Genomic DNA, 22,148 nt, shown 5'->3' with positions numbered 1-22,148 from the left:
TTGTCACAACTTTTTACGCCACAACTTATGACAGGCAATACATATTTAATACTCAATAAATAATATAGCTCAGTGTAGTTACAACTTGACATTCTGAAAAATGTAGTATCTATTGAAACAGGATAAAGTGATACCTACCACCAAAAACAGTATCTGTTAACAAGGTTATTGTGATAAATCCAAATCACAAAAAAATTTCTTATTCACAGATGAATTTTGTACTTAAAGCTTAGACTTTGAAAGGGTAGGGCAACAGGCATGATAATAAACCTACTACAGTACAAACTAGCTCTAATTCTGCCCCTGGTGTTCTGATTTGGTGTGCCAGGGAACATCTGTGGGGCTTCATCTTCTTCATCTAATTGAATGAGGGGATTAACTGCAAAATTTCTAATGTCTTTCTGTTCTAACACTCTGTGAATCACATTGTTTCAGAAAACAGGTGCAGTAAGTCCCTGACGTACAAATGAGTTCTGTTCTGAGAGTGCGTTCATAAGTCCAATTTGTTCGTAAGTCCAACAAAGTTAGCCTAGGTACCCAAGTAACACAGTCGGCTATATATACTGTATTGTAATAGGTTTATAATATTTTTCACACAAATAATACATTAAAAAACACAAAAAATAAAACATTTTGAGTCTTATAGTACAATACCTTGAAAAAGTACAGTAGTCCAGTACAACAGCTGGCATACAGGGGCTGGCACTGAGTGACCAGGCAAGAAGAGTTACTGACTGGAGGAGGGAGAGGAGGTGGGAGAGGGTAGAGCTGAAGGGTCATCAGCAATATGCGATGGAGGGAAAGCTGCAATTTCACTCACTCCTGACGTTGATGGCACAGGTTCTGGTTCCTTGCTGGATGTATCTACCCTTTCGAAAAAATGATCCAGTGATGTCTGGGTAGTAGCTCTTTTTTTCTCATTGTAGATGACACGGTAGCACTGGATTGCATTCTGAATGGCTGCTGCAACCTTCGTGTACCGTTCTAGGTTTGGGGCCTGTGCCTCAAAAACTAACTCAAAAAGTGCCTCCTCAAATAAAGAAAATCCCCTTGCCGTTTCCTGTGTCATGCATCTCTTTGGTTCTTCAGTTACTTCTTCTTCCTCTTGTCTCTCTTTGTCCTTTCTCTGGGCCTCCAATTCCAGCAGGTCTTCATTAGTAAGCTCCTCGTGTTGCACAGCAAGGAGTTCAATGAAGTCGTCCTCTTGCAGATCTAGCTCCACCTTCTTGCTGAGGGTCACTAATGAAGATCTCTTTGGACTCCTCATCCACATCCTCAAATCCATGGAAATCGTGAACAACCTACAGGAAAAGGTTCTTCCAAACCCCATTCATGGTGACGGCCGTATCGTCATGCCGAGCAGAGTCAATGTTTTTATGGCCTTGTAGATGTTATAGTCCTTCCAAAATTGTCACAGGGTTGTTCCTGATTCGTCACTCACCTTTACTGTCTGATGAAAAGTGTGACGTAAATATTTCTTGAAAATCACTATAACTCCCTGGTCCATAGTTTGGATGAGTAATGTATTTGGTGGCAGATGCACTATTTTGACGTTGGGATGAAAGTCGTCCACGCATGGGGGGTGACCCGGAGCATTGTCAAGCAGCAGAAGAATGTTGAATGGGACATCCTTCTCCAAGCAATATTTCTCTACCTCTGGGATAAAGTGGTGGAAAGACCAGTCCTGGAAAATGGCCTGTGTAACCCAGGTTTGGGGTTACTCTTCCACACAACAGGAAGAGAGCCCTTGGCTATGTTTTTAAGGGCCCTTGGGTTCTCTGAATGATAAACTAAGAGAGACTTCAGCTTCATATCGCCGGAAACATTGCCATCAAACAGCAGAGTTAGCCTATCCTTTGTTGCTTTACAGCCTGCATCAACTTTTCCTCCTTACTGATGTAACTTTGGTCTGGCATCCTCTTCCAGTACTGTCCTGTCTCATCCACATTAAAAACCTACTCAGGTAAATATGCGCTTTCATCAATGATTTCTTGAAGTGTTTCAGGAAATTCCCGGGCAGCTACCGTATCTGCATTTGCTACCTCACCACTTATTTTACATTGTGAAGGTTAGCTCTCGCCTTGAACTGATGAAACCAGCCATGGCTGGCATTAAAAGATGCGCCCACTGATTCTTTGCTGTGATTCTTCTTCAAGTTTTCATAAAGGCTTTTAGTATTCTCTTGAATCAGCCTTAAGCTGAGCGGGACTCGACTCTGATGCTGATCTTGCGTCCACACATTGAGAAGTTTCTCCATCTCCTCCATCACTTTTCCACGCTTCTTCAATATTATTGTTGACATCATTGGCACAGCAGACTTCACATGTTCCATGATCTTGTCCTTATTCTTTAGAATTGTGTCTATGATTGAACTATTCATATTATAAGAATGAGCGACGCCTACCATCTTTTTGCCTTTCTCCACTCTCTCAATTATTTTCACTTTTGTTTCCATCGTTATCGCTTGGCGCTTCTTAGCAGTACCAGCTACATCACCACTGCCTTTACACTTGCTTCCAGACATCCTGGGCTTGAAATAAAGATACTGTACTATTGTACTCTATACAGTACTGTACAGTAAAGTACACAAAAGCACAACCACTTTTAGAGGATGCGCGCATCTGATAACGTAAGCCAGACAAGTGAACTAACTTAGGTAACTAACACACGTTCGCGTCTTTGAAATTTCGCAACTTAAAGGTTTGTATGTAGGGGACTTACTGTAATTCAAACCCCATGGCAGATCTTTTAATAATATGTCAATAGAATTTTGTTCTTCATGTTTGTGTGTGTGTGTGCATGTGCGCTCATGCATGTGCAAACAGCTTGTAGCCTGAAAGTTATTATTCAGTAAATTTAGAGTTAAGATAGTATTGACTTTTGCACTCATGGAAGGGTGGATGAATGTAATTCTTCTAACAATGCTCCCACAGTTCTGTTTTTTCTTCTATCATAGCACTCATGTTATTTGGTAGTTATTTTATATGTCCTTGTCCTCTATTAAATTTGGCTGATTCCATCCATTCATGACATGATACAATTTCTCCTGTTAAAAAACAAAATTTAACCAAGTAAATTTAAAGATCAATTGGCTTTATTCAGTGATTCATGAATCAAACAGCATCCTATCTAGCAAACGGAAGGGAGCTCCAAAGTGCTACAGAAAGAGAATGGTTTGTAAAGGCAGAAAGTGAGTGGGATAAGGAAAAGGAGTATTTCAGGGAAAGTCACCTTCCTTTGGGAGATTAAAGGGAGCTATCTGGCAGATTACCTCAGTTGTGCTGACCAGGACCTTTCAGACTGACTGGTTAAGATTACATTCCTGGGGAAGTTTGAAACTAAGATTAAGTCAGGTATTAAGTCTTGATGTGGGATGTGGACTTAGCACAAGTGACTCCATTTTGGGCCTGTTGCCTCTTTTTTAACACTCCCACATTAAAAAACAATTGACCCATGGTAATCCTCATCTTTTATCATTCTTTCTCTTCAAATCCAAGAGTAATATTTCATACTGCTTCACTACCTACCTTCCTTATTTTTCTCATTACTAATTGAGTCACTAGTCATTTAAAAACAAAAACAAAAAAACAAACCAAAAAACCCTTCTCACTGGCATTTGTCTCTGTCAATTACACCCTACCTTTTTGAACTTAGTTCCAAGGCATTCTCAATATTCTTTGCAGGCTTCCCAACTTGCAGCGAACATGAGACTTTGTTGTTTTCTGGGAGTTGAGTCTTGGCCTCTTCTCTAACATTTTCTCCCAGGCTTCTAATTCATACTTGAGTTCCATAACCATTAGCTAACCTCTGTGTTCCAAATTATTCCCTGTAGTCAGGTCATTGATCCTAAACTCTACCTGCCTTCGAGTTAGCTCTACTCAGATACCTCACTATCACTTGTCTCAACATGTTCAAATAGAACCAATGGTTTTTCTTCCCCAACATGCCAAATCAGATATCTATAAGCTTACCAGGTTCTTTTCTCCAAACCCATTGATAGTGCTTTAGTTTAGACTTTTATCACTTCACACTAGAGCTAGTATATTTGTGTTTTATCAGTATTCTCTGTTCAATTTTTTCCCTTCCCATTCAACAACCACAGTGAAGTCATAGAAATTATTTAAAACTAGAGATATGACCATTATTTTTCCACATTTTACCTGTTTAAAACCTTTCGCTATTTGCTGTTGCCTTACAGACAAGTCCAAATATCAGGGCATGAAAGGCTCTTTCTTTTCTGTACCTACTTCTCCCAATTCATCTATTGGACATTCCCCACCGGCTTTTAGAAGCTCCCCCATAGGCATACAGACTACATATAATTCTCCAGACACGGAGTGCTATTTTTTGTCTCTATCCCTACACTGTTTATTTTACCTGGAGTGTCCTTTACCCATGATGATCAACCTGGTGAACTCCTCTGTATCCTACAAGACCCAATTACGTGAACCTTTTTGTGATACTCCCCATAAATACAATTGATGGTTATCTCCTTGAGTTTCCTGTGCCTGTTTCCCCATACCTGGTCCAGACCTCATTTATCTTCTGTCTTTAACCATTTTTAATTTATATCCAAACCCCCTGTACCTAACACTCTTCCTGATAAATAATAGTTACTCAATACATGTTGGGTTAAACAATGAACCAAATAAGCATCCCAGCAAATAGTAGAGAAGTATGATTAATAATGCAACAATATTTGCTGAGGATTTTGTGATCTTTTCTTGAGGCCCTTTTCTCCCCATAAAAATAATCTGTGAATAAAAGAATAAAGCAGGGGATAGTTGGTATTAAAATCTTGAGGAATAACGTGGCTGTCGATTGGAAAAGATCAAGAGGAGGAAGCTGGAGTATTTGGGGCACTTCTGAAGGGGAGATGGAGACCATCTGGAGAGGAGGATGCTGCAGGAATGAGTGCCAGGACATAGATAAAAGTGAATGGAAAGGAAATGGTGGCTGAACAACATCAAAGAGGCAACTCTACTGCAGAACTGAACAAGTAACTGTGTATTCACTCTGGCAGAGATACAAGTAAGTGGCGTTGGACAATGTATCCTGATGTTTATGACAAGGACTAAAAAATGGGGACATAATTTGGCTTATGACAGCTTCCTTCAGTGTGGCTGGGCTTATGTGCTTAGGACAAAATAATACAAAACAACAGGTTATATTCTGATGTTTTCAATTTCTCTTTATGTGAAAATGTTTCTAAATGTGTGTTTTCTACTTTAAATAACACTGACTTAAACTACTAATTTAAAGTAGCCCCTAGTAACATGTTTGACACTTTTTTCTTTTTAGAGAAATTCATCCAACTATTATAAGTACATTAAGAGTATTATTTAAGATGATATCTCTCTTTTCTGAAAGCAATCATTTGCATGTTTTGCTATGCATTTTTCTTAGCAGAGCTCAGGTAGACCTGTGTGTGGACAGGAAATTCATTCATGACTAAAACAAGACACTGTATTTGTTTGACTTATGAGAAAAGTCATAAATGCAAACGTCTTCTTCAACCATTTGTTTACAATTAATTGCTAATGATAGAAAGCTTTGAGAGCAACAGGAAGTAAAAATAATACAGGAAGAAAAAAGAGAAAAGAATAGTGTTAATAATAACCGTTGCAGATGGTTAGCGTTTTCCCAGGAAAGCATTGTTTTAAATTTCTGTTAAATCTTGCCAGATTTCGGGAGATTGTTTGATCTTAAGTAGAACATGTTGCCACTACTTCAGTGATAGTAAATGCTGCTGAAACATTTGCAAAATAAAGATCAATACAATGGAAATGCATGAACTTATATGTTTAGGTGATAAATCCTTAAGTGCCATAAATAAATTACTTTTTTTTTTTTTTTGCGGTACACGGGCCTCTCACTGCTGTGGCCTCTCCCGTTGCGGAGCACAGGCTCCGGACGCGCAGGCTCAGCGACCATGGCTCACGGGCCCAGCCGCTCCACGGCACGTAGGATCTTCCTGGACCAGGGCACGAACCCGCATCCCCTGCATCGGCAGGCGGACTCTCAACCACTGTGCCACCAGGGAAGCCCGTAAATTACTTTTTGTGTGGTTACATTTCCAGAAAATCATGTTAGATCCTTCAAAGTATTCACACAACATCCATGATCTGAGTTGTGACATTTCTTGGATGGAATAAGAATTACCAAAAACCCTTTCAAAATGCATATGTACATATGTATTTTCCTTTATATACTTGCATTAAGTCCTTCCTTGTTTTATAAACAATGAAAACAAAACCAAGTAATAAAAGTCAGTAATTAATATTGGTGGTGATCTAGATACTGAGAGACTTTAATCGTGTAGTTGAAAGGAAATATTTCAATATGTTCTGGAGATGCTTGGCTGACTCAGTACGTCGTTTCACATAGTGGTGAAATGGTGATCGGTTTACTGTCGTGTTACGGTCAGACATATTTGGCTTTTTATTTAAAGAATTTTAGAAAAAGATGTGATAACTCTCCATCTCCAACTTGAGGAGCTGTTAATCAATGAGAATATGGTACCAAAACTAATTAGTGTTCATGTGTGAGTAGTAACAAATAGCAAAAATGGAAAACAAAAACACAAACTCAGCAACAAAAAAACACTGCCCAGTAATCTTTTGGCTATTAGTATAGTGCTTTCTATTAATAGGAGTAGAAGGTGGGTATTTTGTCACCTTTCACTTTAAGACAAATTCTACTTTGGTCTATTTGCAAATCCAAATAAAAACAATAGGTTAGTACTGTGTATGGTTTTGGACACTGATTTATTAAAGAGTATGAGGAAGAATCTAAAACAATTTTAAAAGCTGTTTTAGAGTAAGAGGGGTTATTCTACAGAAATTCTTTGGAAGTTGTCTCTCTTGAATTTACAGTCACAAATTTATATTCCCTTTGTGATCTAAGTGGAAATGATCCATCTTCTGTTCAAATTACTGGTCAATATGTCAGTCAGATCAAATGCCACTTCTAAAATGCTAAAAAGTGCTTCTGAGGAACGGGAGATTTCTTTAACAAGACATAAAGTGCTTTTTAATCCATTTCTTACGTGTTAAAAGCATTGTGATTCTTACAGATCGTTCTATCATGATGTGATGATGTGGTTTTAATCCTTTATGAGAAGGGAAAACACATTGTGGAATTCTGAAATAAGTTAAGAACTGAGTCTGGGTAGCCTCCTTAATAGCAGCCCTACCCCAAATCTAGGGTAATAACATAGTCCTTCTGGAAATACTGTGACCAATGAAATGGGGAAGATTTTAAAGGAAGACTGTAAAAATATTTGAGAAATTCTTTTGTTTTTTTTAATGAATTAAGTTTATAAAACTTGCTTTTTACTACGAAAGAATTTGGTTTCTCATATTCTAAATCAAGTCTACCAACTCCAAAATACCAAACCAATGACAGCCGTGGGAACTCCATGATAAAGCAAAGATAATATTGCCTTGTGGAAAAGAATGTTTTATTTTTCATGTGAAAATTAGTTACCTCTGAGAGTAAGAGTGAAATGACCAATCTTTCCATGTTTCCAGTTACCTCATTTATTCCAGTATTTGTTTACCAGTCTTTCTTCCCATTTGAGTTTAGTGACCACATCTTTGATTAAATTGAATGCAATTCCACTCATAGCTAAATGTTAGAGGTACTACAATGAGCAAAATCCTAATAGTAATGGGAAGGGATAGAGACTGGGGTTTGAGGTAGTGCCAAGGTCGTATGGATCTGCCTGCTGCATGGGGAATGAATTGGAGAAGGGCAAGTAGATTACATACCATACTATTGTAGTCGTCTACATATGGCATGATGGTGGCTTGGATGAATGTGGTCGTATTGGTGATGGAATTGGAATTGAAGAAGATTTCATGTGTAAAGTTGTAAGACATATTGAGTTGGATATGGGGGAGGAGGGGAGGGTGTGATCATGAGTGGTGCTTTGTATTACTCAGTAGCTGGGAGAGAATATTGAAAGTGGATGAGGTTGAGGGTGGAGAAAATGGGGATAAGAATAGTAATTTAGCTTGGGCATTTGGGGCATGTTGAATCTTTTTTTTTACCTTTATATTAAGACTCCATTCACATAGTCATGTCTCAGTAAAAGGTTAATAAATGAGTGAATTAATGAGAATGTGACCCACGTTTATATATTTATGACATCATGATGGGGAAAAACAAAACAAAATTCTACTTTTCTCAACATGGCATCACTCCTATTTAAAGCCATAGAGATATTTCATCATGGAGCCTTTCTCAATTAGAATTTATATATGATTCTCTCAACAAAGTAAAAAACTGAATTCTCTTTGCTTCTTGTCTTTTAAAAAATATCTTGTTTACTGTCATTTGATTAATGGCCCATATATGGAGCTTACTTCTTACAATTGTCCATAGTCTAATAGATCATGATAAGCACTTAATTTTGAGTATTTGGGTGCAAGAAGTTCCAAGCGTGAGTAGAAAAACTTATATTTTTTAGAATTTCCTTCTTTCTTCCAGGGAATGTGTGGTTTTGCTTTATGAACCTTACAAGAGCCTTCTCTCCTTTATCTCCAAGCCCAGTAACTAATCTAAGAATCAAGAAACTTGACAGCATCCTCCTATCCCGTCCTCACCCCCACCCATGAATTCTCTTTTAAACAAAAAATGAATCTAAAAACTACACCAAATATATTTGACCAAGGTTGGAAAAGAGTGTTAATTCTTTGGTTCCGTAAATGCTTGCAAAATGACTGAAAATGTGTGGTAATTATTTGAATACTACATTAAAGAAACCTTATTTGAAGATCCAGGTTGTCATTTCCTACTGAATTATGTACAAGTTCCTTGGCATAGCATTTAAAGCTTTCTACAGCATGCCACGGAGTGACTTTTCTAACTTTATCCTTGTCTAATCCTCTCTAAACCTGGGCTCCAGACAAACTAGACTGGTTTGTTTTGTTTTGTTTTGTTTTTGCGGTACGCGGGCCTCTCACTGTTGTGGCCTCTCCCATTGCAGAGCACAGGCTCCGGACGCGCAGGCTCAGGGGCCATGGCTCACGGGCCCAGCCGCTCCGCGGCATGTGGGATCTTCCCGGACCGGGGCACGAACCCGTGTCCCTTGCATCGGCAGGCGGACTCTCAACCACTGCGCTACCAGGGAAGCCCCCACAAACTAGACTTCTTGTCATTCCCTACTTTTCCTAGTACTGTTCTCTAGACCCAGAATCTTTTACCAGGTCACTTTCCTTCTTGCTTTTCATTTCCTGACCATCTCCTATTCAAAGCTCTCAAAATTTTGATTACTTTTTTCTGTTAAGGCCTATCTCAAATGCTAGCTTCACCATATCAGTGCTTTTAAATTTTTTCTTAAAGCATTTTTAATAATTGGCAGGCTTATCTCGTACTTTAACCTTGTAAAGTGCCTACTCATCCTAGCCTTTCTTATCATGGTTATTGTAGTGACTAATGCATATCATGTAACCAATAAATATTTTTTAGTTAAGTTGAATCATCTCCACTGATAGTCCCTTTTTACGTTAGTTAGGCATTGGGAAATTATTCAAATCATGAAATCATCTTGTTTGCATAGACAAAGGTACTGCACCAGGCTCTCCCCATTGTGTTGCTTCATTAGGCCTCATTCACCAAACATGAGTTGAACACCTACTAATTGCAGTATTCTGTGTTACTCTGTCCTGGAAACAGGACCAAATATAATTACATAATCGTGTCAGGAAAAATAATTTCTTAAATAAAATAATTAGACTAACTTGATATCAATTAAATCTTGTCCAAGTAAAGAGTGAATATTCAGCTTTGTTCAATCTCGTGTATGCTGATAACGAGAGTTAATCCTTCCACTTGAGAAAAACAACACATATCTAACCCATTTATTCAATAACTTTCTCAACCAAATTTATAATTGAAGAAAAAATTTTCTTCTCAGCACCTTGGTTGTTTTGCAGACACTTCCAAGGATTTGGTTTCAGGGTCCCTGATTTTAGGTATGTTTCTCAGGATTGGTTATAAATAGGGCAGAAGTACAGCTGAAGTCTGGAGGCAGCAAACAATTGTGGAAAATCTGTGAAGTAATGTTGTCCTTGCAACATTTTCCAGCCTACTTTTCAGGACCCATGGGCTGCAGATAAGCATTAGGTACGTGTCCAAAACAAACTAGTGTTTTTAAGACATTGTCCATCCTTGGTGTAACTCTCTCACATATAACTAACTTAATAAAAATATGCTCCTTATTCATCATTCAGAAAGTTAGGGGTGTGGGAACAAACTGGGTATGTGTGATCTGACAGTTCACTGTTTTAATTTAAAATTTCCACCCAGCATTGCATTTACAAAATGACTGTATGATAATATGTAAGCCAAAAAAGTATAAGAAGTGCATTATGGGTAGGAGTTTATTTCTGTTATTCTTTTGAAATATTCAGCTGGTATTAAAAACAGATCTTTTGAGCTGGAACAACAGTGGTACAGGTAGACTTCTTACTTTTGGAAAAGATCTGGTCTTTAGCTTATGGGAACCGAGCCGAAGCAGATGTGAAAAGTTCAACTAAAGGAAGAACAGATTAAACGCACTTTTGTGGTTGAAAAACCAAAACAGATGTTATTATTAAACCACAAAAACCTGGGTGCATTTAAGTAACACTAGGTGTCTGAATTTTAAATATGTATTTGAAATAATTAAAGCATTTAAAGCTACACAGACAGTTGTGTGCCACTAAACTCTTAATCTTCAAAGCAAGGAGTTTGCATATTAGAAAAAACCCTTCATGAACATTGTCTCTGTCATTGTGCTTGTCATCTAAAAATGAGAAAGAAAGCATCTGACAATGAAAAACAAAGCCTTTTGGTGATTTTAAAATTTTTTTCCAAAGCATTTTGAAAACATTTATTTACATAATTTTTTATTGTCTTTACAGAGAAACTCAAATATCTAGAATACTGTTGTTACAATGTAAATCTTTGAGACAGGAATCAAGTCACAGAGCAGAATTAGGATGATGCCAATATATGAATTCACAGACCATTGGTCAACTAACTGGAATACTTCCCTCACACGTGATGGCCTCTATCATGGGATATAAAATGGTGTGAGAGAGAAAATCCAAATTGAAATTGTCCCCAATGGCATGACACCTCTTTGATATTTAATTTTGATTTCTTAATAACTTTATGTTCTAATATGCCACCTCATCCTCTTCAACTCAAAGAGGCTAAAAGTCTGAGTCCAAAGGACACAAAGACCAGGTGTTATCCTGTGAAAAATCCTGTGCTAGAGAAAACCCAGCAGAGAGAGAGGGTGGTAAAGGAGAGGTAGCAGTGATTTGATTCATAGTTTGATCATTAGTCAGGTTTCATAGTCTTTGATCATTAATCTAGATATGTCTCACACATTAGGCCAAAAGGGATGTATTTAGCTAAAATGGACATTAAGGGTATACTCTTTCACCTCTATTTGGAAAAATGAGTGTTACATGTTGTGGGATGATTTAGGAGAGAGCTGGGAGAATGCCAATCTTCTGTATCATGTAATCTTCAAGTGCTGGAAGTGGAAGAGTCTCTATTAATTATCCATTCCCATTGGAAGACCTCTCTTTTCCATTTTGGGTCTCAAGTTGAGAGAAGAAATGAGGTGACTTCTAAATTGTCTGGGGCATTTTTTCAAACCACATATGCTTTTTCTCTCTATTCTCTCTGCGTGATAATTTCAAAATGTCTTTGAGATGATTCTAACTCCCACCTCTCATTCCCTCACTTTGCACCAACGACCTGACCTGAGCCCCTGTACCCTGCTTGACACCCCACTTCCACCCCGGCACCTTGAGAATCATGCATAGTTTTTTAACATTCTATGTGGGAGTGACCACGGCTTTAGTTTAATGCCTGGAAAGATTCATGATATGGCCAGACTGTTACATCCCCTGCACAGTTTGTGCAAGAACTTGTACCATCATATTGACTGCATATTGGGCTCATAATGTTCAGATCTACTGGGTTAAATAAAATATATTATCACAATTAATTTCTTTTCTATTTTTAAATGTGGCTACTAGAAAATTTTAAATGACTTATGTGGCTTGCATTTGTGGCTTATATTTCTGTTGGACAGCTCCATTCTATCTGGTAATGAAAAAGAGATAGAGAGAGGGAGAGAGAGAAATACATGACTGCTTAGGGAAAATAACGTAATGCATTTCCTTACTTTCAGCAGTACTCTGTCCTTAGCAGCAAGAGTTTTGACTATGTGTGAATTTCACTTAAAAACAGGCTAAGCAGTTAGCAATCAAGAGGGTAAGTAATCAAGAAATATCCCAGAGCAAGCATCTCTTGGGTGGCTGGGCCAGTAATAACGGAGAGGAGAGATGGCAGCTCAGCAGGATGCATATGACAGGATGTCTCTGCCTGGCCTCTGAGGACCATGTATAAGGAATAGTCAGCTCTGAATGATGTGACACTCTCCAGGAAGGTGTATTCCAGGTGAGAGCTGGATGTGGATAATCCAATATAAGGAGCTCTTTTGAAAAATTGTGAAAGACAGAACACGAATAGAGAAATGAGAATACATGGGAGGGATGTAACTATCTAACGATTAGAAATCATTGATTAATTCATTACTTAATTTCATAAATATCCGTGGAGCTTCTATTGAGGCCTATTCGAGCTTTTTTTAAGATAGTGGGGAGGAAACCAAAGAAACAAAATCTCTATCTCCATGATTTTTGCATATAAAGGGAAATAGAAAGATGATAAACAAGTAGACAAATGGTGAGTGCATCAGGCTTTTCTATGAACAGAAAGAAAATAGAGCAAGAGGATAAAGAGGGAGGGCGTGTTGATTCAGAAAAGGTATTTAAAGAATCCCTTTTTGAGGAGGTGGCATTTGAGCAGAGATCTGACTGAAGTGAGAGAACAAATCATGTGGGTAACTGTGGGAAGATTGTTCCAGGACAGGATAGTAGGCATTCAAAGGCTCTGAGGCAGGGGCTGTGTGGGTCGTATCTGAGGAATAATAAGGGCACCAGTGAGGGTTAGAGAGGAGAGACAGAGAACCTCGTAGGAGGTGAGGCGCTACAGAGGAGATTGGGATCAGATTGTGCTTTACCTCAAAGGATAAGGTAAGGATTCAGAAGTCTGTTCTAAGGGAGATGGCCAGCTTCTGTAGAGTTGTCAGCATAGTACTGATACACGGCTTCTATTTGGAAGAATTCCTCTGACAGTAAGTGGAACACAGATTCTAGTGAAGCAAGAGGAGAGGTGACTGGTGAGGAAGCTGTCTGCATAGGCTAGATAAAAGCTGGTATTAGTTTATACTTAGATGGCTAGGAGTGGAGGTAGCTAGAAATGGTTGAATTTTGAACATATTTTGAAGTTGAATCAAAGGGCTTCCTGGTGTGTTGTATATGTGGGGGAAAGAAAAGAATGAAAGTTAACTCCAAGGTTTGGGCCTGTGTAGTTATAAAAATGAAATCACCATTTGTGAAGACAAGGAAATGTGTAATAGACAGTAATAGGCAAAGAATTCATGTTGTAATTTATAAGGTATCCACTGAAGGGAAAGCTAGAAATGTACAGCTAGCAAAATAATAGAAGAGAGAAATAAAATGATTAGAATATTTGATTAATCAAAAAGAAACTTCAAGAAAAATGTATAACACAGGTAGATCAACTAGAAAGCAAATAACACGAGGGCAGACATAAACCCAAATATCAGCAATTTCTTTATATGAAACTAAGATGACAGTATGGTTAACAGTATAAATTGAGAAGAAAACCCTGGAGGAGGAACAGATAGGAAAGAATGAAAATTAGAATTCAATTTTAGATATGGTAAGTAGAGATGATTAGTTACCACTTGAATATTGAAGTCTGGAGTTCAAGAGAGAGGTCGAGGCTGAAAATGTCAATTTGAATCACCAAAATTTTCCAACAGTTAAGAGTCTAGGGCTTCCCCGGTGGCGCAGTGGTTGAGAGTCCGCCTGCAGATGCAGGGGACAGGGGTTCGTGCCCCGGTCCGGGAAGATCCCACATGCCGCGGAGCGGCTGGGCCGGTGAGCCATGGCCGCTGAGCCTGCGCGTCCGGAGCCTGTTGCTCCACAACGGGAGAGGCCACAACAGTGAGAGGCCTGCGTACCGCCAAAAAAAAAAAAAAAAAAAGAAAAAGAGTCTGCATCTCAAAGTCATATTTTAATAGTGACTAGGGGACCCATTAAATGTGTATGTAGAAGATATGATTTAAAAGAGATTCAGACACCTTACTGATACTTGTATTAATACACTTATAAGATTTCTTTCCTTCTGGGATTCCATGTACTATCAAGAAAGTATTTCAGTAAGAGGGATTTCAGACTAGACAGTTGCTACGTCCCTTCCAAATCTACAGTTCTACCTTTATAATGATCATGAATCCGTGGTCATTCCAGGTGAACCATTTTATTTCTCCACAATAAAAAGTTGTTTTATTTCATTTAAATCATATGAAACAACTATGAAAACTACTAGCTCTTAAACACCTTTTTTTTTTTTTTTTTTTTTTGCGGTACGCGGGCCTCTCACTGCTGTGGCCTCTCCCATTGCGGAGCACAGGCTCCGGACGCGCAGGCTCAGCGGCCATGGCTCACGGGCCCAGCCGCTCCGCGGCATGTGGGATCTTCCTGGACTGGGGCACGAACCCATGTCCCCTGCATCGGCAGGCGGCCTCTCAACCACTGTGCCACCAGGGAAGCCCTCTTAAACACCTTTTAAGCAACTCCAAGTTGCCTTAAGACTCATTCATTTACCTTGATAAATGCCACTGAGGCAATCACTGATAAAATTTATTTTGCTAAAATTTTATTATGTTAAAAATATTTGGAGACTTGGAAAAATTATATATGTATTTGAAATTAGAACAGGGGGATTCAGATTTATTTTTTATCTGTAACTTTTATTATCACCTTATCACTGCCTTTCTAAATGTATCCTTAAAAGTTAAATTTAAAAGTGCATTCCTACTGCGTAGTTGTTGTTTTTGTTTGTTTGTTTTGTTTTTTTTGCGGTACGCGGGCATCTCACTGTTGTGGCCTCTTTCGTTGTGGAGCACAGGCTCCGGACGTGCAGGCTCAGCAGCCATGGCTCACGGGCCCAGCCGCTCCGCGGCATGTGGGATCTTCCCAGACTGGGGCAATCGGCAGACAGACTCTCAACCATTGCGCCACCAGGGAAGCCCTGTGTAGTTGTTTTAGATTAGCCTATAGATTCTCATTATTCTAACAGAGTTCTTACCATTATAGTTCTTGATTTTGGGTTCATCTTCAACAGGTAGACTTTTACATGTAAATGTATGTATTTGTCTCACTGAAATTAACTGACTGATATTTGGAACTGAAATCCACAAGTTTATATTTTGATCTGTCGTTACAGTTCTTTGCAATTCTTGATTGTTGAGATCTGTTTATATATTGACTATGTTCCAACATGTTAGTTCTCTTTCAAACTTTGTTATTATTTAAAAAAATGAATTCATTTCTTTCTGCATCTCTTAATCTAAACCATACCCAAAAACTTTGAGCAGAGGTAAGAGAACAGAAGCCCATATCATAGCATGCCAAATATGCTTCTTAGCTTGATAATGATAAAGTGACTTCAGTTGCATTTCACTAGAGATGAATTTAACTTACATTAATTCAATTGTATTCTCTACACAATACAAATAAGAATGGGGAGGATCCAGAGAGGTAGAGAGAAAGAGACCGCTGTACATAATAGAGACTCTACTTTCCTTCATTCTCCTCAATTGATGTATGCCTGGTAGTTTCAGTTCTCATAGGATTCCTTGTTTTCATGAAGTTCTTTGTTTGATCATTTTGTCAGTCGATTGTGATTCTAGTATTCAAAGATTTCAGGGAGATATACAATATGGTTTGTAAACATGAGCCAACTACTTCATCTAATGCTCAATCATAGAAAAAATTATTAGTTCCATAGCTAGAGGAAAAACTGGTTGTGTTGTTTTACTAAGACACATTAAAAACTAGTTCAATTTTGACTACACAGTATTATTATCCTACAAATAAAATATGAAAACTTCAACAAGATACAACTCCCTTTAACTGTACCATGATTTAATTCAAAATCTTCATCTTATCAATGAAGATGTGATGTGTAAGTTTTGATGGGAGTAAAGATATAATATTATTTTGCTTTTTCCTACTCTCCCAAACTGAAAACATTCCTGTAACATGAAGTTAAGTTATTGAAATGTTATTTATTACCTGTATATATTTGCTAGCACCTAGCTTTCCCTTTTTTTGTGAATGTGAATTATTTTTTGTGTACATTTAGCTTTCAATATTTTCTAGAATTCCTTTAAAACTGGGTAGATTTTTTTTTCACAGATTCAGATATTCTGGCATAAGCATAGACAGTGGTACTAGATACTCCTTAAGTGGAATTTTTAGTTCTCTCATCCTGCTAAGTGCAATGCTTAGCACTAGCCTTTTCTATCTCCACTCATGCAGTTCTTCTTCTCCACAAGCCACGGTTCATTCTGCCTTCAAGACCCTGGCAAAGATTCATTATTTTCATAAAACTTTCTCTGAACAATAATGCCCTATGCTAAAAATTTCCTCTCATAACGTTTTCATCACATAAAATAATCATTCACTGTTAAAAAAACAGTCGCCTTATAATTATTCATTCAATTATTATTACTATTTGTAAATATGCATTAAACTTACTTTAATTCAGGTGTCATTTTAGGTATTGTGAATACAGCAGTAGCAAAATAAACATTCTTATAGTCTAACATAGTTATAAAGATCCTACATTCAAAAATGTATCCACAATCAAGTGGACTGAGGTTTAAGACAGAGAAGTCCTTGATGCCATGACAACATGCAGGTGGGTCCCTTCCCTGGCCACACATTGGAGCCACCCATAGACCTTATAGAAAAACAACTATGTTTTGGTCTTGTGCCCATGGTCAAATTTACCTGGTGTAGAGTAGACCTGAGGCATGAGTAGTCCGACAGTTCCCCAGGTGATTCTGATTTACAGCCAGGGTTGAGAACCACTGGTCCCCTAGCTGAATGCCTGCTGGGAAGCCTTAGTTTATAGGGTACTGACACATGTCCCTCTGATCAACCATCAGTACCTCACTGGACTCTTCAGCTTTTCACAAAAGTTAGTAATAGTGAAAGAAGTTTGAAAAAAGATCTGGTTCATTTTAGCCTCCGTTTTCTTGTGGGATCTTTGGTGTCAGTAAGTGATAAACCTGTGGATTCTCTGCTATGCAGCTGCTGGGAAGAGCAGACTCTGAAATTTTTTATCTATAACTCAGTTAATAAACTGAAGACCAGGCATCAGTGATCTTCATCCTCATGGAAACTGAATAACATTAATTTTATTTCCTTCACCCACCCCACATAGAAATGTGATGCTCTTTAGGCTCTATCTCCAGCCTTCCTTCAATTTTAAGGATGTTTTTCTGGGCCCAGGTGCTTTAATTTTTTAAATAAAACAATGAATAAGTTGTGTGTCTACTCTGGATAAAATAGACAAATAATCTTACTAGTTAGCCAAATATACACTTCTGAAAAAGAAAATAGAGGCATTTACTGTCTTAAGTCAGGCTAAAAATATTATTTAAGGTACACAGGTAATTGACAAAGACAAGTTTTCCCTCCATTCACCTTTTATCTGGATAATTGCCTAATTTTCCCTCTCTTCATTATCCTGTCCTGCTAATTTTGCTGCATGCACAACCTGGCCTTACTTTTCCTGGTATTAGCGTTTTGTTTTTTTTTAACTAGGTGCCCTTCAAATGTTAAAAAAGAGAGAGACTATACAACTTGCATCACAACTTAAAACTATTAGAAAATAGCAATTCAGTAGTTGGGACAATGCATTTCAAAACACCAAAAGATAACAGGTTTAGAGAAATGGGCATATGTTAGTGATTACGCAATCACTCATTTCCCACAGATTTCTTTTTATAGGAAACTTTGGAAAATCCCAGAAGAACTGACCGAGTCATTTAAACCACAACAGGTTCCTTTCAACATCAAAATCATGGGTAGGAGTGGGAGAGGAATAGTTTTCTTTCTTTTTTTTTTTTAAGGCATGGACAGCCTGGTTTTGAGTGTGCAAAGCTGTGGCTTCCCCTCCTGTAGACGCCTTCTGAACGGCAAATCTGACTTCCTCTTCAAACCAAGGCATCCTGAAAACATCCAGGCAAAGGAAGCATTTTTTCACCATGACATGGGAAAGGGCCACAGAGATCCAAGTGGAAACGGACATTTCATGTGAGTGACTGTTTCTATCCCAGCTTGGCTTCCTGCCTAATTCAACAGACACTTAGGTGGCTGAAGGGGGAAATTTTTGTTAAAGTTAATCCAGCTCTGAATTGGACACAGAGCTTTTTGACTGGTGGCCGAGTTCCTCGTGCTAGCTGGCAAAATTAGCAAATTTTTCTTTTCGTTGTTGTTGTTGGGTTTTGAAAATACTTCATTTCCTGGCAACGGTTTTTTTTTCTCTAGTAGATAAAGGGAAAGATCTCTTCCATGTACACTTCTATCACCTTAGAAGCTGTATTCTCGACCAGGCGGGATCCCCTGAAGACTCACTCTGACTCTCCATGGCCTTTTGACAGCTGGCTTATAACCAAGTGGTCTCAGAAAAGTCCTCCCTTCCCTGATTGTGTATGTCAGTGGGGGTCTGTTTGCTGTCATCAGAAGGTTCATCGTACATGTATGACCATGACAGCCGTGTGTGTGTGTGTGTGTGTGTGTAAGAGGTAGGCACAGTGCCTAGTTTTAAGCTTTCAAGAATACTCAAAGACTGATTAAGAAAATTAGAGATTAAGGTGGCACTCCTTCCCCTGTTGCTCTCCAGGAAGCCATAAAAAGTCTCATGTTATGGGCCACATATCATATTGATGTAACACACACCACTGTGTTGATCAAAAATAGACAGTCTTCTACACTGGTGGCAGAGTGAATTGACGCAATTTTTTTGGATGGCATTTTAGCACAAGTCAAGAGCTTTAAAAATGGCATATCTATACTTAAGAATTGATCTCAAGGAAATGTTCATAAATGCACAATAAGATTTATTAGCAATGACTTTTATTGTAAGATAAAAAGTGAAAACAACTTAAGTGTCTAACATTTGGGGAAGGTTAATCAACTAGAATATGTCCGTCTAATGGAAGATTTTGTAGTTATGTTTTTAAAGAATATCCACTGATATGGAGTAAGATTTTTGATATAATGTAGAGTAAAAGAAGAATAGAAAATTGATACAGTTCAGTGACAAATTTATATAAATATGTATGTATAATAGCATAGAGTAAACAACTATCAGGAAAGATGCCAAATTGTAAAAGTGGTTTTCTTTGTAGCTTGGCATTTTAGGTAGAATGGTTGGATGGATGGATGGATAGACAGATAGATAGATAGATAGGTAGAAAAGCATTTTATTATATATTAAAAATGTTTACCCAATCTGTAAATATTACAAATTAACATATCCACATCCAACTGCATATAGGAAAACATCATCTTTGTTTCATAAGTCTAATCTCCACAGAATAGAGGTAGCTTAAAAAAATATAAGAAATTCTAGACAGAGAGGTAAGAGACCACTTTCCTCTCTCTACTTTCTCAAGGAGAAAAGATAAGTACAGAGAGGTGATCTCTTTTATCAAGGTTGAAGTTACTTTGTGATAAAGTCCAAATAACTCCTAGCCCCAAACTCTTTCTGATATGCAACAGATTGATTTTATTGTTAATGTTGTTCTTTGTTTACATGTAGGTCATTGATTTTGATTAGCATTTGAATTATTTGGTTGGAATATTTACCTCCCAAATGTTCACCTGTTTCTTGATATCACCAGTGTTTGATGTTCTAAATTCAAAAGGGTTGTCAACAATATTAACAGCAACTTACACATTGTGTAGATGATGTCTGATAAGTGTTGGTATGCAGGAAGACCTTCTGTCTTAGAAACTGTTGCTGTTTATGCATCTGACTTTTAACATGGATAATTTTGAATTAGAGACTGTCTAATGAAGAATGCAAGGAAAATAAACCAAAGTTAATGATTTCCAATTCAGTAACTTTAAGTAAGATATATATTTTTTCTGCACCAGGAATAGAACCCTGTAAGAATTCAATAAATACTCATTGACGGAATTAGTAAATGCCTGTTTTCAGAAACATTTACCTGATAGTATAGAATTATATGTAGTTAGAATTGGCAGCAATATTTAATAATTCACACAGGTCCTAACTTAAATGGTATGATAAAATAATACTTCCTGAAGCACAAGAGTAGATTTATTTTGGTTTAAACTTTTCCTTTTCCCAATGTATAGCTCTTATGCTGCAGAAATTAACTGTGAAAACATCACATAATACCTATCTGGTATTATAACCTTCTCACAATTCAGTCAGTGAGTATTCACACTTTCTAAGTAGGGAATGTTTAAGGTAATGAGTTCTGAATAATATTTATTGACTATATTTTAATGACCAATCCTTTTTATTGAAAATGTTAAAATCTTTTAGAAATCGCTTTATAAATGTGGTTTTAATTCTTTTACCATATTCATAGGCCACTGGTTTCTAAAGAAAGAAGATTAAATGATTCCGGTTCTGGGGAACAAATCACTGTGCTAACCTTCAGTTTCTCTTCTTGACGTGGCCACTAATGTCTAATCATAGGAGCACAGGCCCCATCACAGTACTGTTTTCATTAGTGTGCCACTGAATTATTTGTCCGTGATTGGAAATCTGGTGTAAGAAACACACCAAGCTTCAGCACTTTCAGAAATGCACTGGCTCTTCTAAAATAGTTCACAGAATTGGCTTCATGAATTCATGAAGAGCGACAGAATGCCATCATATAGAAGGAATTCAAATGTAAAACAGGAGCCTTGGGAAGCATGTATAGCCTTATTTTCAGAATTCCTAGAATTAAAGATTCAGGATTCTCTATGACATGGACTATTGAAAAACCCAGAGCAGGATTGGTAGACCTGTCCCAAGTGGTAGAAGGGGTTTAGTTTGACCATAAAGTCTCTTTAACATTTTAGGAAGTATTACTTAAAAGCCAGGTTTTCAGCTTCCTTGGATAAATTGAAGGATCTGGTAAGATTGAGTTTTCTTCCTCTCAAGGCACTAGTCAACTTGTCCTGGGTAGAGAGAGGCTGCCTGTTTCCATGAGGCAGGTGCCCTTCACTGGCTGCACTCCTCCTCTGACCTTCTGCTTCACTTGTATAATAATATATTTCCTGCTTGATCAGTATGGAAATTTCTTTTTTTAAAATTATTGTCAAAGGAATAAAGCATTACTGGTGCTTCCTTCTGCCCCAGATATGTTTTGTAACTTGACTCAACATTGAATCCCATGTTGCATTGGAAAGGACACTGAAATTTCAATAGGTAAGTATCTTTTATATCCTTTAAAGTGTGAATTATAGACTGTCTTTATTCATTTTATCTCTTCTTTTTATTTTTAAGAAAATGATGCAAGGCTTCTTAACCAGTTTTTTCATGGCTACTGCAGTTTTTACTTTTCTCCCTTTTTTCCTAAACTCTTAAAACATTTTTTTTCTCTAAGAATTTAGCTCTTAAGTTTGGCACTATTACATTGCTCTAGAATTCAGTTTAATTCAATGTTAGATATTTTTTCCATGAAGGGCAAGGATCATGCCTTTTACTAATATTACATATATTACTGATATTTTTACTAACATAACTAATGGTATATGTAGTAATATTAATTTGCTGACATTTCTAATATTACAGAACCTACCGAATCTGCTGCGTGCATAGCAGACCTGAAAGTGTATTCATTGACTGAGTCAGTATTTCCACTTTACTATTTAACCTAAAACATTCATTTTCTTCAGCATGAAAACAATATATTGAACTCTAACATATCACCCATAATACCTAGCAAGTCAAATAATACAAATTCCTCTTTCATGTACTCAGGAAGGAGTATTTCTAACAAATGCATAGTATAAAATATAAGTTCCTGCCCTGAATTTCTATTGCCGTATACACTTCTTCTTACTATACTGAGCCAATGTTTTCCTCTTTTAATTTCTCTATTAACTTTAATTAGGCTCATGAGTTTGCTGGCCAGGTGGGTTTTCCCTAAACACTCACAA

Source organism: Delphinapterus leucas, chromosome 8 (assembly GCF_059928025.1).
Source record: "Delphinapterus leucas isolate spDelLeu-1000000601 "Yukka" chromosome 8, BTC_Dleu_Yukka2, whole genome shotgun sequence".
Lineage (NCBI taxonomy): Eukaryota > Metazoa > Chordata > Mammalia > Artiodactyla > Monodontidae > Delphinapterus > Delphinapterus leucas.
Note: the sequence above shows the minus strand (reverse complement) of the source record.